The sequence below is a fragment of the Labrus bergylta genome, chromosome 24 (assembly GCF_963930695.1).
Source record: "Labrus bergylta chromosome 24, fLabBer1.1, whole genome shotgun sequence".
NCBI classification, from domain to species: Eukaryota; Metazoa; Chordata; class Actinopteri; order Labriformes; family Labridae; genus Labrus; species Labrus bergylta.
Window position 1 is genome coordinate 1089879 of NC_089218.1, and position 16033 is coordinate 1105911.

At 39.1% G+C, this 16033-nt stretch overlaps 1 long non-coding RNA gene across 1 annotated transcript in view; it reads right to left on the minus strand.

Annotated features, from left to right (window-relative positions):
• Positions 1–766: 766 nt before the first annotated feature.
• The window catches only part of LOC136178147 (uncharacterized), an 86626-nt gene continuing 71359 nt past the window's right edge, over positions 767–16033 (minus strand). The window contains exon 3 of the long non-coding RNA XR_010665512.1: positions 767–915. This is a non-coding gene — a long non-coding RNA (uncharacterized lncRNA). The remainder of the gene's footprint in view (positions 916–16033) is intronic.

Below are 16033 nucleotides of genomic sequence, written 5' to 3' on the forward strand. Positions count from 1 at the left end.
ACCCAGCTCTTTCCTGGCCTGCAGGCGTGAATGTAACTGGACGTCTTTTCAACAAATCCAACTGTGAAAACAGAAGTAACTGTGCGGCTCTGCACACCACAAACATGCAGTTGTTGTGGCCCGGGGTGCGGTTCTTAGAGGAGCGTTGCAGCATGGGAACACACTTTTCTAAACTAACAAAACTCCTGCAGAGAAGACGCTGGACCACAGATGATCACTTCACATCACTTACCTGACAAAGATACACATCAACTGATAAGTGATCAGCACAAAATGAAGGTAAACAAGAAGCAGGAGACAGTGTTTACAGAAGAAGGTCATAGTCTCTTCCCAACTTGAACCCTTACAGATATACCTCACATTTAAATCTTATTCTTCTAAAAAGTAGAATCTGAGTTTTGAGAGAATTCTAGATTTTCCCACATTAGGCTATGTGTGTTTGTTAAAGAGTAACGTGTGAGTCATTCCCCTTGAAGTGAAAGCTCTTTTCAGACAAATGCACACACATATTGAGATACTGCCTCCTACCAGTAAAATTAAAAAGCAGTTCATGGAATATGTGTCGTATGAAGGTGTTAAAGGTAGACTTTGATGTGGATGACAGGAGACGTGAAGAAGGGAAGTGGAAGGTAAGACGGGTTTTCTGTCTTGATGTATCAGGACATCAGGAGGAGAATGTTAAAAGTCAGCCTCGGAGAAGAAGCAGTGACTCAGTGATGTGTGTTACATGACGCTGATTATGCATTCTTACCAGCACACCGCTGCTGCTGCTGCTGCTGCTGCTGATGTTAGTGTCAAATCCAGCTTTTCTGAGTCACACCCAAGTGGGATGGAGTTTGGAGAAGCTGCGTGCCATTTTCTCATCTTACTTCTTCTACTTATCCCCCCGTGTGGCAGCAGATGGGGCTCCCTTGCCTGGTGACACAGACAGAAAACACACACAACAAAAACATGACGCTGCGGAACAATCTGTGGACGAGCCTGGCAACCAAAACCCAGGGGATGACGACGAGGCCTCCAGGAGTTCAGCTCCTCCATTATTGAGGCGGAAGACTCACTTTTAGTAGCATGAACGACACTGTAGGATGGTATATTTTCTTCATCCTTAACATGAAAGTTATACGCTTTCCAAACATTACACAATCCCACCAGGGTTTTGCAGGCTTTTCATTTTTTTCACATGACCAAAAATCACAGTGAGCAACTCAAATACAGAATAATATTGACACTTCTAGACATTGATGTGTGACGATGCCAAATTAAATGTGCAAAAACAGTAAGAAATTACAGTAAATAGCAACTGCATGTTAGATTTTGCACTCGGTGTGAGCATTAGAGTGACATCCAAATGTGCAATGAAGAATCTACACGTTATTTTTGGGTGCTGTGTTAGTATAAACCATTAATAAAGGGACAGAGGGGATTTCCTATCTCTGATTGGCCCAAGGATTCAACCCAAGGCAAAACATAGTGGCTAAGTGGAAAGCTAAATATATCAGCATGGGGAAATGGAACATGAATCAGAAGAAGACATCAATTGTTTGGTTTGCGAAAAAGAGTCTGAAAGAGAAAAACACTGACTTGATATTGAATCTCCTACAAAAGAAGCAACGACCTCAGTGAAGGCCTTGCTAGAAAGCATACAGTGTACTGAAGAATAAAATATAAGGAATGGTCAAATGGAGTAAAATTGCTGCGATTGGAGGCCACACTAAAATCACAGGTTTGGTTTTAATGTGCCAATTGTTGTGGTCAAGACATTGCAATAACAAAAAGGTATTGAAGTGAGTCTACTGAATCTATTGGACAAATACAACTTCATGTCTAAATTATAATAGGGTTAGTCTTCCATTAGAAGTTCCTGTGGGCAATATTTTAGGATGTATTAGGTTGTATTGTGGATCTTTTAAACACTAAGAGATGTTGATGGTCTATATTTAGAGAGATCATCCTTCAGGACGTGACTCAGGGTTAAGCCCAACATGTTGGCAAGGCTCCAGTCTGCTTTACTGTCCTTCAGAAAGAAGCTCCATTAGCTCCCGGGGTGTTTTGTTTTTTTCTTTCTCTGCAGCGTCTGACCCTGTGCATTGACCTTCCTGCAGAGAGGGGTGAAGCAAAAACAGAATTGCCCAGCAGGGATCACTAAAGCATGTAATTCATTCATTAATCCTCCTCGCCTTCAATTAGGAATATGTGCGTTCGGCTGATATGTGGGTTTAATATGAGTGTGTGATTTTGGGGAAAAAATGGTCCGGCCTTTGCAGTTAAAAAAAAAAAACTCTGGGTGTCTGTTCTGGTAGCAGGAATTGGATTAAGTTCCCATGACTGATTTGAAATATAAGGATTTAGCATTATTTCACAGAGAAGGTCAAATAATGCAGAAACAGGAATATTACTGACACACAAGACCCATGAGAAGCTTCAGGACCCTTTTTTATTAAAGCGACGCCTGACAGCATTATTATCAAAGCAGGATTTTACAGAGTTTCTCACTGGATTATTCTACTGACACCTGATGCAAAACACTGGCTATTGCATCACAAACATTGGAAAAGCCAAAGGTGCAGCTTGCTTTAAAGTTTCTACTCAGTTCACTCAAAGTTTTCTGCTCTTTGATACTGACAGGTTGTTGAAATTAGAAATTATTCATTTGAAATCGTTGCAACAGACCAGAAAGATACCTGCTGCTTTTGATGAAATAACATCTTCCACACTTAAACTATATCATGAATACATTCGTAATGGCAAGTTGATGAAATGTAGACACTAAAATATGCAAAAAACGTATATTTGCTGCAAGGGCGTGAGGTCAGGACACACAGATGGTTCTCAGTGTGAACTGGAACGAGCTGCAGCATAAAAATCTGACGCCCGGTCTCATCCCCTCGAAGCTAAATCAACTGCGGCTATCCAAGATGGGGCTCATCATTTAACAAGAGTCGACTCACCCCCCAAAAAAAGAGACTGCCATCGATAACCTCCACCCTGCACCCTCCTCAGGGCTGCATGACTCTGGTGACTTTGCAACAAAAAAAGACACGTCACCAGGCTTAATTTAATTATCTTCCATCTTTATTGGCTTAATTGTTTGTGACAAGATGTTCACAGACACACCGGCGAGGTGGGGGAGGGTCGAATGATATGCTGATGGGTAATTAATGTGTTTCTTAATCTGAATGGAAGCTGTTGGGTTATATGTGGATCACTTACCACCTTTAATTCAACAAACGAATCCTTGATCGAACAGATTTAAAGATTCCTACGTGTGATTCTTTTTGATGGGCATACAATGATGGAAACTGCTTTAGAGAAGTGATTATTCCTTTTGCAGAAGCCACACCTGAGCAGCTCTATTGTTTTCTATGCAGTAAAGCCGCCCCGCTGTGCTCCTCCAACTGGTTTGTTTGTGATAACCTGAGAGAACTGAGCCCAGAAAAAAACAATTAATTAAAGCGCCTTTATACATCAAGAAGGCTTTGAAAAACTGGAAAACTAAATGGTTCATTTGTCCTCGATGAATGCCACTAATACAAAGAGCGACCGATCCTATTCAAACATACTTCTCTTATGATTAATCCCGTTTTGTTATGAAAACTGAGGGGATGCATTCATCAAATAGTGTAGTCCGTCTGAGTGCTATTCCAATAAGGCTGAAGTGATCCAAAATTAAACTGCTCGCCATGTTCTCTGCTTCTCAGCGCAAACACAGCTGGACTAGTCTTTAAAAGACTCTTAAAGGGACAGTACACCAAATAAAGCCACCCATAAAGCAGTGGCAGAAAAAAGTTTGGATGCTTTATATTAGATTTGAAAGAAAAAAAAGGTTATGAATTAAATTAAATACTGTCAAGGTTTCCATCAATTTTGTGAATAGTGACAAAACTACCCAGCCTTCATTTGAAACAAGAGCGAAAAGATTTAAGGTCCCATCTCTTACAAAAGCCGATTTGAGCAGTATAATTGGTCGTGTTTGACTACAAGGTCTTTTTTGCTTCACCCCGTAAAAGTTCATTCATTTTTTTGTAAGTACAAACACATTTTTTTTTATCCATTCATTGAATTTTTTGAAAAGCCTCCTAGGGTTCTTGAGGCAAACTGGCAATTAACAGGGATACACTGCGATGGAAAACAATCAGTAATTTAATTTGTCTTTTGGCCTTTATTTGAGACCGATCTAATTGGTCAAGGCCCAGGCTATTATTGAAGTCAGGCTTTCATTTTTCAACCAGCTGTTTTTTGAGGCAACACTTATCGTCTTTATCGGGTTAAACAAAAGAAGACGACTGATAAATAATAATGCTAGCTATGATTTTTCCATGAAAGTGTGCACATATTTGCTGATTTTAACCTGCACAAACCGGTAGTGTTTGATGAAAATTCTAAAGAAGAGTTGTATGTAAATCTTTAAGCGTGCTTTAACCCGTCTTGTGTGATACCTACCCTATTGCACCGGTTAGATTCAGTTTGTTTCATTACCAGATTAAAAAATCCTCACTGGCGCTTTAAGGACTAAAAAAACAGCCAAACAAAAGGCAGCCAAACATTCCCCAAACACAATCTGTTTTTCTTTTTAAATGAGTCGCAGATTTTAATAGGCAATCAATAAAAAGAAAATAAATTTCTATCGTTTTATTTACACCAAAAAAGGAGAATTTTAGACTTGCTTATGAGAATTTCCTCAGTTGGCAACAAAAAAAAAAAACACAGAGCTTTTTTTTTTTTAACCCATTTCAAAGATCCACAATTAACACGATCCAACAACTCTGTTTTCCAGAGTACATTACAGTCATCAGTAAAAAAAAAGAGAAACAGGCTGAATATTTTAAAGCTTTGTCAACATCTTATGCTTCTTCTTTAAGCTCAACTTCTTCCATTAAACATGTGGATACACTTTAAATCATACAAAGACAGTCACCAATTGGGCCTTTTAATTTAACACCACTTGAACAGTGGTGTTTCTATTCAGGCATTTAAGTGAGAACAAAAGGGTGAAACGTGCAAGAAAACTAACCAGTGGAAAAATGAACAGTTGACAGGCAGGTTAGGGTTCTAATTAGCTGAGGCTGCTGGAGGTTTCTTTCATTATAGGGACTCTGTGGCACAAAGGACTCGTGTAGGGGTCTAAAAAGTACTGAAATACAAAAGGAATGTACTTTAAAGAGGCTGATTTTTTTTTGGTAAGGGTGAATTTCCTGAAGCCATGGGTAAAGACAAAGGACTAAACATTGACATGGCAATTCTGTCGTCGTGACTCTTATTCCTGTCAGGAAAGACTAAAAGAACATGATGTATAGACTAATCCGTCAATGCAAAGATGTTCCAGACTGTCCACGGTGTAATCAGAAGGTGAAATTTTCAATCAAAAAGGTGACGAGTTACACCTGACCTTACGCCTGTGATCCTGTCAGTGCATTTAATCCAGTGTCAGAGGGGAAATTTCTCACTTCTCTGCACTGATGATCAGTGGATTGGAAGATCCCACGTCCTGCATTGTTGGATTCTGACACTAATACCGAGTCTGTTCCCTCAGTGTAGTACAACATAATCCCTACAGGCAGGGCGGTGTGGTGAAATTTGGACCTGGTGTCTATGAATAGATACCGTCCAGTCTTTTTAATATGACACTGGTTCTTCCTCCGTTGAAGTAATGAGACAATAGACAGGACTTAAGGATAACAAGGCCGACCAGCGGTGGAAAGCCGAGATAACGAGGCCCCTGACAGACAGCTAAGGTAAGAAACGGCTGGGAACTCGCAGCTCCTCTCTCATTACCACTCTCTCGCCCTCGGAGTGTAAAGTTTTTTGCTCAATGTCGAGAATATGCCGGCGTGGGAGCTGTGACATCCCCTCGACAATGAGCAGAGGATGCCAGGAGCTTGTTTTGCCATTTTTGATGACAGGCTAGGATTTAGTCGAGCTGACAGCACAACTTTTTGGGATCAAATGCGATGGACATACATAATGTGGTTGGTTTTTCCGGGTTTAGAGCTGCTTTATTTTGAACGCAGTATGGAATTAGTGTAGAGCTGGTTTCATCCCTAATACACTGCATCATTCCTCCCAGTAAGTCATATTTGTATTTGACTGAGATGTTTTTCTCAGCGCTGTGAACACCTTGTTAGTGTCTGGGCAGAAACCAAGAGAAGGAAGCATTAGGCAGAGGGACGTTCTTCCATAATTGGCTATATTCCAGTAAATGTAGTTTCTTCTAACTTTAAGTAGGGACTTGTCTGGTTACTTGTGTACATCAAATTGAATGTGGGGTGTCAATTTAAGTGAAGAAACATCAAAATGTCTCCTCTTTGAAAACAAATACATGGCCTTGTCTGTCTGCAGTTATTGTGAGTATCAAACTGAGTTCTTGCATTTGATGCTCTGTTATTTTCATTAATGTTCTGTAGTTTTGAAGCAATCACAAAGCACTTACCTCCCCTGGAGAGTAAACACTCTCACTCCATTTGCACCAACAGGCGATTTAAAGTCTTAAGTTAATTCAACCTGCATGTTTTTTTTGGACTTTGTGAGACCTTCCAAAACCAAAAGGCCCCAAACTCTCCTTAATCAACAGTGCCGATAGTGCCATCCTTCATTTAGATTTAAATTCAAGGCAAGGTCCAATTATCTGCCTCTTCTGTCTATACCGACCCATTTTAGAGCTGTTTAGAGTGGTCCGGCTGCCAACAAAAAACCCTCAATGTCGTTGTGTGTGTGTGTGTGTGTGTGTGTGCGCAGGAATAAGAGAGAGATTCATGCGAGTGTTGGAGTAACTTTCCAAAAATCCTTCTGCTTCATTGGCACTTAAATGAACCGATCTGTCTCCGCACAAACATCGAGGGGTTAATAGGATGCTCACAAAAGCCCTCTGGGAAAAGTCCTTAGTACCCCTACCTTCCCATGACTCCCTGCACAGCGGGGCGGGGTCTGATTCATGAGGACAGCTCACATTAAACTGTAATGGCCTCACCTCCGTTTCTTACATTTCTTCTCCTTAACCCCATAATTCTCACCCTTGTTAGAATTTAGAGGTAACAAGCAGCATGTGTCTGAGTACATTCTGCAAGGAAATAGGAGCAAACACTAAATTTGAGACTCTGTTTGGGACAATTAAGGTGAAAGATAGTCAGTAACTTACTGCTAAAAAATAAAATATAGACTTAAACAAACGTAATGCAGCTCATACTGATGGGCCGCCATTCATGTGTGGTGGTGACTGTGTCTGCAGAGAAACTGTCCTCGGCCTGGATTTTCATGTTTAGGTCGACTCAGGACGTTTACCCCCACCCAATCACAACGCACAGGTGAGTTTTTGACTGGATACAAATAAGCGATTGGACGCCATTCAAACAATATATCGCATTGTGGACACGGGCATAACGGATATTAAGAGAAAATATTATCATATCGAGGTGGAATGCAAACATGTTCACACATCAGTTTGTTTAACCTTGTGGCACCTTTTTGTCTGTTTGCATCAGGTCTAAGAAGGCCAACGTTTTGTGTACTTTACCGTGTATTGTGTGTTTTTTGTGTCAACACGACTTGAGTGCTCACTTCATCGTTTGATCTGTAACGCTTGTATATTTGCTACTTTTTGAATTACGTCTGAGACAAAATCATTACAATGAAAATGATAATGAGCACCTACAATTCTACAATTCACTTAGCAGACTCTTTTATCCAAAGCGACGTACATCAGAGAGTAAGAACAACACAAGCAAGGATCTAGAAAAAAGGGAACAATGTGAGTAAGAGCAAACGATCAGCTTTGAGTCTGATTGGACACACAGGTGCTGACAGGAAGTGACCAGAGGCAAAGCACAACATTGAGGGCAGTTCTTGAGAGCTCTAATCAGTATAGAAACCATCTTATAAGTCGTCGTTATCAAACAAAAACCATCGTCATTACCATCATCATCATCAATAATATGGAGACCATCATCATTAAGTTAGTAGGTATTCATGAAAGAGCTGGGTCTTTAGCTTTTTCTTAAAGGTGCAGAGGGACTCTGCAGATCAAACACCTAATGTTTACAATCTGCTGAAGTCTTTCTTGTTGGATCTGAGTAGCCATGAAGGTCGCGGTATGGACGACATGAGCACCAAATAAAGACTTGTTTGAAAGCAGTCAATGCAAAGAGATCGGATTTCTATCCCCATATTTATAATTTGTCTTGAAGGAAGTATTGAACTGGCTGTTTAGCCAAACAACAAACATAGGAGTTCTTCTTTCTGTTGATTTTTGCTAATTAACACTTAACATAAAGTGCTGCTGAGGCTTGAGGGGATGTCATTAGTTTTGTAGGCATTTACTCAAGAAGCAAAGTAATGGACTGATAACATTTGTGACTTGATGATGAAGAGTCGGGGGATAGAATCACAGTCATCCTGTTATTGCAGTTCATCGAAATGGAGCCATGAGACTGTTCATCAATTTCATGACAATCCATCTACTTATTATTAAGACATTTCAATCAAAGAAGACACAGAGGATCATACCAATACGTGGGATTCATCCTCAGGGAACTATTAATTTGTGTACAGAATGGCAGAGCACTTCATCATTTTGGAAGTTGTGGACCCACCAACAGCAGGAGTGGGAAGTGACAAATTACATCTCATCATGTTACTGTAATAGAGTAGCTTTTGTTTTGTTTTTTGCTACTTGTAATTTTACTTCCATCTGCTGATGTTCAACTAGCTATCACTATCAAATAGATATTATATGTATATGGACAATGTTTTACTCCCGTCAGTGTTACCTGCAATTAAAGCTCCCTGCTCATGCTTCAACAAAACTAAGGCTGAGTTTCCAGACGCTTTTCGTACTACAACCGCATTTTTTCTGTATCTTCCCATGGACGGTCACCTCTAGAAAGGGGTGGAGCCAGAATTGGAACATCCCGTCCCAGACTAGATGGTGGAAACACATGTTGGAAAAACACGGTAAAAAGCCGTTTTACTGTAGATAGAGAAAACAGCCGTCCAATAAGTGTCTTTATTTGATGATTGCATACCATAACTTAAAAATGCAACTACTAAAAAACTGGTCAACAGTTAAGCTGAAACCAATTACTGATTTAGACGGTTTAAATTTGTTTCAGAATACAGAGTGGACATACTGCCTAGTCAAACAAGTCGTATGCTTTCTGAAGGTATAAACACCATATAAAATATGTCATGTAATAAATTCTTTATTGCACTAATGCCATGTATCTGTTCAATGAAATGCATGGACATGTTCATGTTTTAAACCTTCCTCTAAGATATGCTGACACACAAACAACGATAGACACACAAAGTGATAGGGTATCATTCTTTGCGGAGTGATAAATATATCTGTTTGAAAGTTGAATGTTTTCTATTAAAACTGTATCTCAAGCAGCTTTGTGCACTAACGCCTGCTTTCATTTTTTCTATGTATTGCAGATGATCTAATCTAACCTTACTGCCTGTTTTTTCTCTTTTATATATATATTCATGGATGCAATAATGCCAACATACTCAGACCTGGCGTTAATTTGCTCCGGTCTCTATCTGACATATAGAAATCTACCATGATACGCCATAGGTAGTGTAGCTGAGTTAATTAGTTTTCTTGAGCAGGCATGCTGGTAGCATTTATCTCAGTGAGAGATCTCAGTGACATTTGTCCCTGCAATACACAACTACAGTACACAGAGCCTGTAATTACTGTAATTGCTGCAAAAGGCCAGGGACATAATTTGAATATAATTTCTTTAGGTTATTTCTGCTATCTCTGCAAGCTAAAAGAAAAAAATATATATATAAAAGCATCTAATTTATTCTGTGACTAATCTCATTCATGTTCTTACAACCTTTCTGTGACCACTATGGAAGTACAGGAGTGGGGAATTTAATCACTTACATTAGATTTTATACTAAGATAAGTACAGCCGTGTAAGGCCCATAAAATAAGCTTCATTAGCTCGTAGGTTTTACAGGTGCTGTTGTGGTTGGAGCTGCCAGAGAGAAGGATGGACTGAAAAAAAACGAGCATGCATCGATTGAGACGGGGAGAAAAGAAGGAGAGAGAGAAAGGCAGACAGGAAGTGTGAAAGAGGCAGAGAGAGATTGATGTTCTTATCCCCCAAAGGAGAGCAGACTCTTGTGACAATAGTGCCAGTAAATCAAAAAACAGACAAACCCTTCTGAGTGTCCTTCCTCTACTTCAGACCCTAAATTTTGATCACAATAAGGCAGGTGTGTAAATACTGCTGGTTTAATGGAGTCAAGGTGTCCATCAGTATCCACGGAAATAAAGGACGTAGTATTTTATTATCCAACGAGCTGGCCTTTTCATCTATTACAACGTTTTTTGAAATAACATGTAAAGAAAAGACCTACATTACTTTGCATTTGTTATCTACCTTGACGTTATTTAAAGAGGGCTGCTCCTCTTGCAGTCTAGAAACAAATTTAGGGTAGCAGCCACACCTTACAAATTGTTCAATATCGAAAAAAACATTGCAGCAACAAAACTCAAAAAGATGATTCTGATGCCAATGGCAGTCAAGCGAGTGTGTTAGGAGCTCATCCACTCCTGATCAAATCTGATGGAGGAACTGCAAGAAAGTCAGAACGATTGAGTAGCAGAGGATTGTTTGGAAGGCCCGCTGTGAGTCGGATGAAGTGCTTTGGGGCTAATGCCAGCGATTGTGTTTTTTAGGATCAGACCCTTATGCCTAGTCTTAAAAAAAAGATGAAAGAACAAGATTGGTGATATTTTTCTGCCTGTGGAGTCCGTCATCCTTTCCCCTAACCCATTTCTTTTTATTTTCATAAAATGTGGAGGCAGAGAAAAGGCATGCTTGCATGTTTAGTTTTGCCCGTGTGACCTGCCAATGCTGCAAACAAGGGAATTGTGTGATTTACAATGAAAATTGTCACTGTTTACCACCTTAAATAGCTAGTGTAAAAGTGTTCATATGGGGTGGAAACACATGCTTTATTTAGAACAACACAGAAGTAAGAAAATAAAGTTGTTAAGCAATGACGATGCAACCCTAAACTAAGAGTGGCTATTGGTTCCGGCTCAAAGTGAAAATCTAAAGGACCCTGTAAACGGTGTCTATATATAGATGAACCCAGGTTGTACATGTTTGTGAAAGGGAACAAGCCACTATTACTGCTGTGGCATTAAAACCACAGCATAAACACAGTGAGCTTATAGAGGATTTACTTTCACTTCTTTGCCCTAGAAATCTGTCTATTTTGTAGAAAATGTAACAGGCTTTTCTTTTAAAGTCTGTGCTGTTATCAGTGCGGGCAAAATCCACAAGCCTGTGCTCCAGAAAAATTAACGTCACTTTAATTCATCTCTATTAAATCCTCAGGTTGGGATTTTAAGCAGCATGCGGATGGTGAATGCACCTGAGACACTTTGCTGCTGAGTTCTTACTAACTGAGCTGAGTTCCTCACTGACATTTCTTCCACCAATTTAAAGTGTTTCAAGTCAAATTATGTGTTTAATTTGATTACAATGCAAAAACTTCTGGATGCAACTTGGTTGACTTATAATCATACAGTACTGCAGCAAGCTGATTGGCCTGAGGAGGTTTTTCTCCGAGCTGTCTAAACGTATTTCAAAGCAGTGTTTTGACATTGGCAAAACTTCCACATTTACATTGGCAAACTCAATCTGTTGGTTGGGTGAAGGCTGACAGTGGTTGACCCACATATTGTTGCTTCTAGGTGATCACGGTAGAAATTGTGTGGGAAGAAAGCACAAGACATAAAGTAGCTGGAAGATTAATTATAGTAAGCGTTGGATGTCTGGGAAATGCAATTACGTACATCCATTGTTGAATGTCAGCAGCCCATAAAAAGCAAATACAGATAAACCTGAAGCAAAAGCTGAAGCACAGCATCAGCCAAGACAAGACAAGCCTTGCTATCAACAAAAACATAGCCAAGGCCAAGGTGCCAGCAACACCAGATACCACTCCATCCAACTGGAAGAAAGAGCTGGAACATTTTAAAACCTTCATCCATCTTGAAAGGATTCAGAAGCAAACATTCAAGCCCAAAATCTGAAGGCTATATCCGTGTTTGTTTCTGAAAAGGCACATCTGGATCTCAAAGGGAATGTTCCAAAACGATCAACTGGGGAAATGGCACAACAGTTTAGAAAGACATAGAGTAACAAATCATCGAACCACTGAAGTCCAGATCTTTGTCAACATCTTGAATATGCCAAACACTCCGACATCAAAATATGCAGGAGAAACTTTGAAAAAAAAAAAAAAGGAAGTGGATTGGGTTAAATACAAAATATTTGACAAAAGCCTCAAACCAATGTATTCAGACAGACTCTAACAACAATCCCACAAGGGAAGAGGAAACATAATTGGCCCTGAAACAGCTGGAAGATGTCAATGGACACAAACAAAGGAACCTAAGTACACTTTGACAGAGCTTTGTTTCTCGTTTCAAGGTCTCTAAAGGTAAGTAACACTTTGATTATTGGTGTTGGACCAATGTTAAGTGTCTAGCAGAATACTTTGGGAAATGGTCTGTAGAGCAATCTGTAGTTAATGGACAAAAACCTTAACCAAAAATAGCACCGTTAATCTAATTTTTAACATGGTGTGTGGGATTTATTCACCAACAGTTGTGAATTTACAGTTTTAACCTTCAACTTTTTTGGCAACAGATAAAACCTAAAAAATGTGAACTGTCATATCTGAGGATGTGCCATTTCTTTTGATATCAAGAAACGACCGTTTTGTTTTAATTTATTTATTGGCTATTTAACAGATTATCCTCTTCTTAAAACATATTTTTTGTGTAATTTTAGAGCATTTCTATTAGTTATTAATTATAATAACTGATTGGGGTGAGGTAACAAATCTCCTCACACACACTGGCGGCCAGCTTCTGACAGCCCAAGATGACACAGTTAACAGAAATTGGGTGTCAGTATGTCTGATCTGAAGAGGCCATAAGGCACATCACCTATGAATGAGATTAAAGTGCTTTTTTATGGTGAGTAAGGGGGAGAATTACTCGCACAAAGGGAAGTCTTGCCTTTCATGTCATTAATATCATAGATGTGCCCTTCAGTGACACATTACTATTATTAAAAAGCAGCGAGGATTGAGAGTCTTATAAAACATCCAGTAAGGCTGAAGAAACTCTGTACTTGGCTGGGAAATCTCAAGCAGTGCCAGTTGACACTTTGGGCGAAAAGCAGTGTTTCCTGTTTGCTTTTATAGGGCCTCTGCCTACTTACATGCTAAATTACCTCTATTAGCCTGAGATAGGTTTAAAAACAACCTTTTTGATTTTATATTAGAATGAAACCACTTATTAGTATCATGTATCAGCATAATAGTTTTTTTTATAATCCTTCCAAAGTGTGTTGTGTGAAAGAAAATATGGGAAAATCCTTCAATAAACAACACAAAAAAAGTATTTGTCTGAGCCACATATTTTGCTTGGATTGGTTGTTTTTTTTGTATAAACTTCAGCAAATAAATATTAAATAATAAGAGGACAAACTTGACTCCAGGCCACCATGATTCTAGTCTATAATGTAGCCAATGAGTGTTTCTCCTTGCTTGTATGAAAGTGATAGTATCGTCCATAATTCTTTCTGTCAAACCCATTATTTTCAGCATCCAGCTTCTGAGTGTTTTATGTCGTGTAGGAGAGGGTGACCTCTGTTAGCGAGAGCCATGTGAGATTTAGTTGAAGGCATGGTGGGTGCTCACGTTCATTAAGAAAGATGACTGATTGAGCAACAGGAGGAACAGTACATCATTGCCTCTGCAATGGAGAAAAGGGTTGTAGTAAGCAAACAGGAAATGACAGGGAGGTCAACATGCAAAGATATGAATCCTCAACTTCCGACAAACTTGACAGTCGAGATCAGCTCTGGGAGTTCTCACTGCACACGCTCTTTCTTCTGTCTGTCAATCAATTATTTGTTTTTGTCTTGCCCCATGACCTTGAGATAAATAAATGGTTCAGCTTGAATTCCCTCATCAATATGGGTGGGAAGATTAACTTCTAAATATCAGAAAATCTTTACAAGAGTCAGAGAGTAGCTACATCAATACAAAACAACGTTTACAGAACAATGGGAGCGAAAGAATCAGGTTTCCTTATTTGAGAGCTTCCAGGTTAATATTTAGCATTCTTATTTGAACAAAGATCAAAAACGATCCCTTCATTTAGCATTTGGTTACCATGGTGATTCAATCCTCTGGTTACTTAGTTATCACCTGGTAAATAACTTTATGGATATAGAAGACTAACTTAATCCATGATCATTTTCAAAACCTTACGGGGTTGTGCATGTATCTTAACATACCTTAACCTTGGCTTTTTAACGTCCTAAAACTCTATGACTTCTACTCATTTACAACTTTCACACATGCAAAGTTGTGTGGTTAATAGAAATGGTAATGCATCGTAATGCCTGACACGCATTGTGTCGTATTAAACCACATTTCTTCATAAATGTTAAGTGGTATCATTCGATATGTTGACGATACAACGCTCTTTGTTTCTAATTTCAGACGATGACATGCCTGTTAACAGGTAAGCTATAGGGAATAGCTTTCAACAGAGGCTGATAATGCTAGCCTTAGCATCTAACACCACTTCCATCTGTTTACTGAGGCTATATGTGTTTATTGGAATGACATAGACACTGACAGGGAACAAACCCAGTCTGGAGCATTTAAGCTTTTTAAATTGCTGAAACTGCTGAAGTTTTAGTAGATTTATTTCAGTTATTTATTATGAAATACAATTGAGAGAAAAAGAAAAACAATATTGTTTAACTAAGTTTGTGATCATTGGAATTGAATGGGTCATATAAAGTTTATACTGTTCTGCTTTTGGTCTTTGTTCCTATTATGTCAGAATACGTTTTTTCACTAATAACTCATTGTTAACAAAAAAAATGTTATTCTGCAATATATATTATATAAGCCAATAAGATTTTTAAATGCTCTTTTGTGGTTAAACAAACAGACTGTTTTCTGCTGCAGCCTTGTTAAAGAGCAGCCAGGCCAAGCCACTTTTATCCTCATGTGAAACACTCTCCTACATTGCTCTTTGCACCAATTAACTTTCTCCTTCTGTTTGTGGCCATTGTGTTAAACCTCACAACACGGCATGGTACATACAAAGAAGACTGGGTGCAAATTAACCAGCAGCCTTGAGGGGACACTAGTGTAAATGAAATGCCCTTGCATCATGATTTACATATGGAATAGGTACAAACACTTGAAAATTGCTTTTCCATTGTGATCTAATGGCTTTTAATTGCCAAACAGACTGGATAACAGCTTAACTCTCCAGAGGAGATCTGAGGTGTGATACGTGGTGCATATTTAATCTTTCTGCATTTGTGATGACATCAAATGCTAATGCTTTTTCCTACAGAGTGTTGGGATTACAACAACAAAATAAAAGATAACAACAGGCAAAAATGTTGTATCAAAATGAAGATGTTGGACAAAATAAATGTTGGTTTTAGAGGTCATGTTGTGAGTGTGCAGTTTATTTTCCTTTACATAAGAACACACCCTTAAAGCACTGACTTTCTATACTTTATTTCTAAAAGTTGTGACAGAAGTTTCAAACTATTGGTGTTTGACTGGGCTCATACTGGCACTCTGTCCCGTGGTTGAACTTGTGCTAGTAAAAGTTGTTGACTCATAGTGCTTCTGTCCCTTCATCATCCCTCCAAACTTCCATCTGCCTGCAAGTAATGAACTGCGTATCTGTGCCACTGACCTCTTTTGTCATACCAAAGGGACAGATTTGTTCTTTATCTTCTCTGTTCTTGAAATAAATTAGACTGGCCCAGTAAAAGACAAGCAGCAGAGGTTGTTTGTGTTTGTCAGGAGTGTGGTGTTTTTTAATGGCTTTGTTTGGCAGTGATCTTTCTGACTTCACTTGAACAGCTGGAAATCTATTTCCCCCTCTGCAAAGTTAAACATGCAAAGTGTTTGTTTCTATAATTCATGTTGTGTTTGCTGTAACAAACGTGTAGAC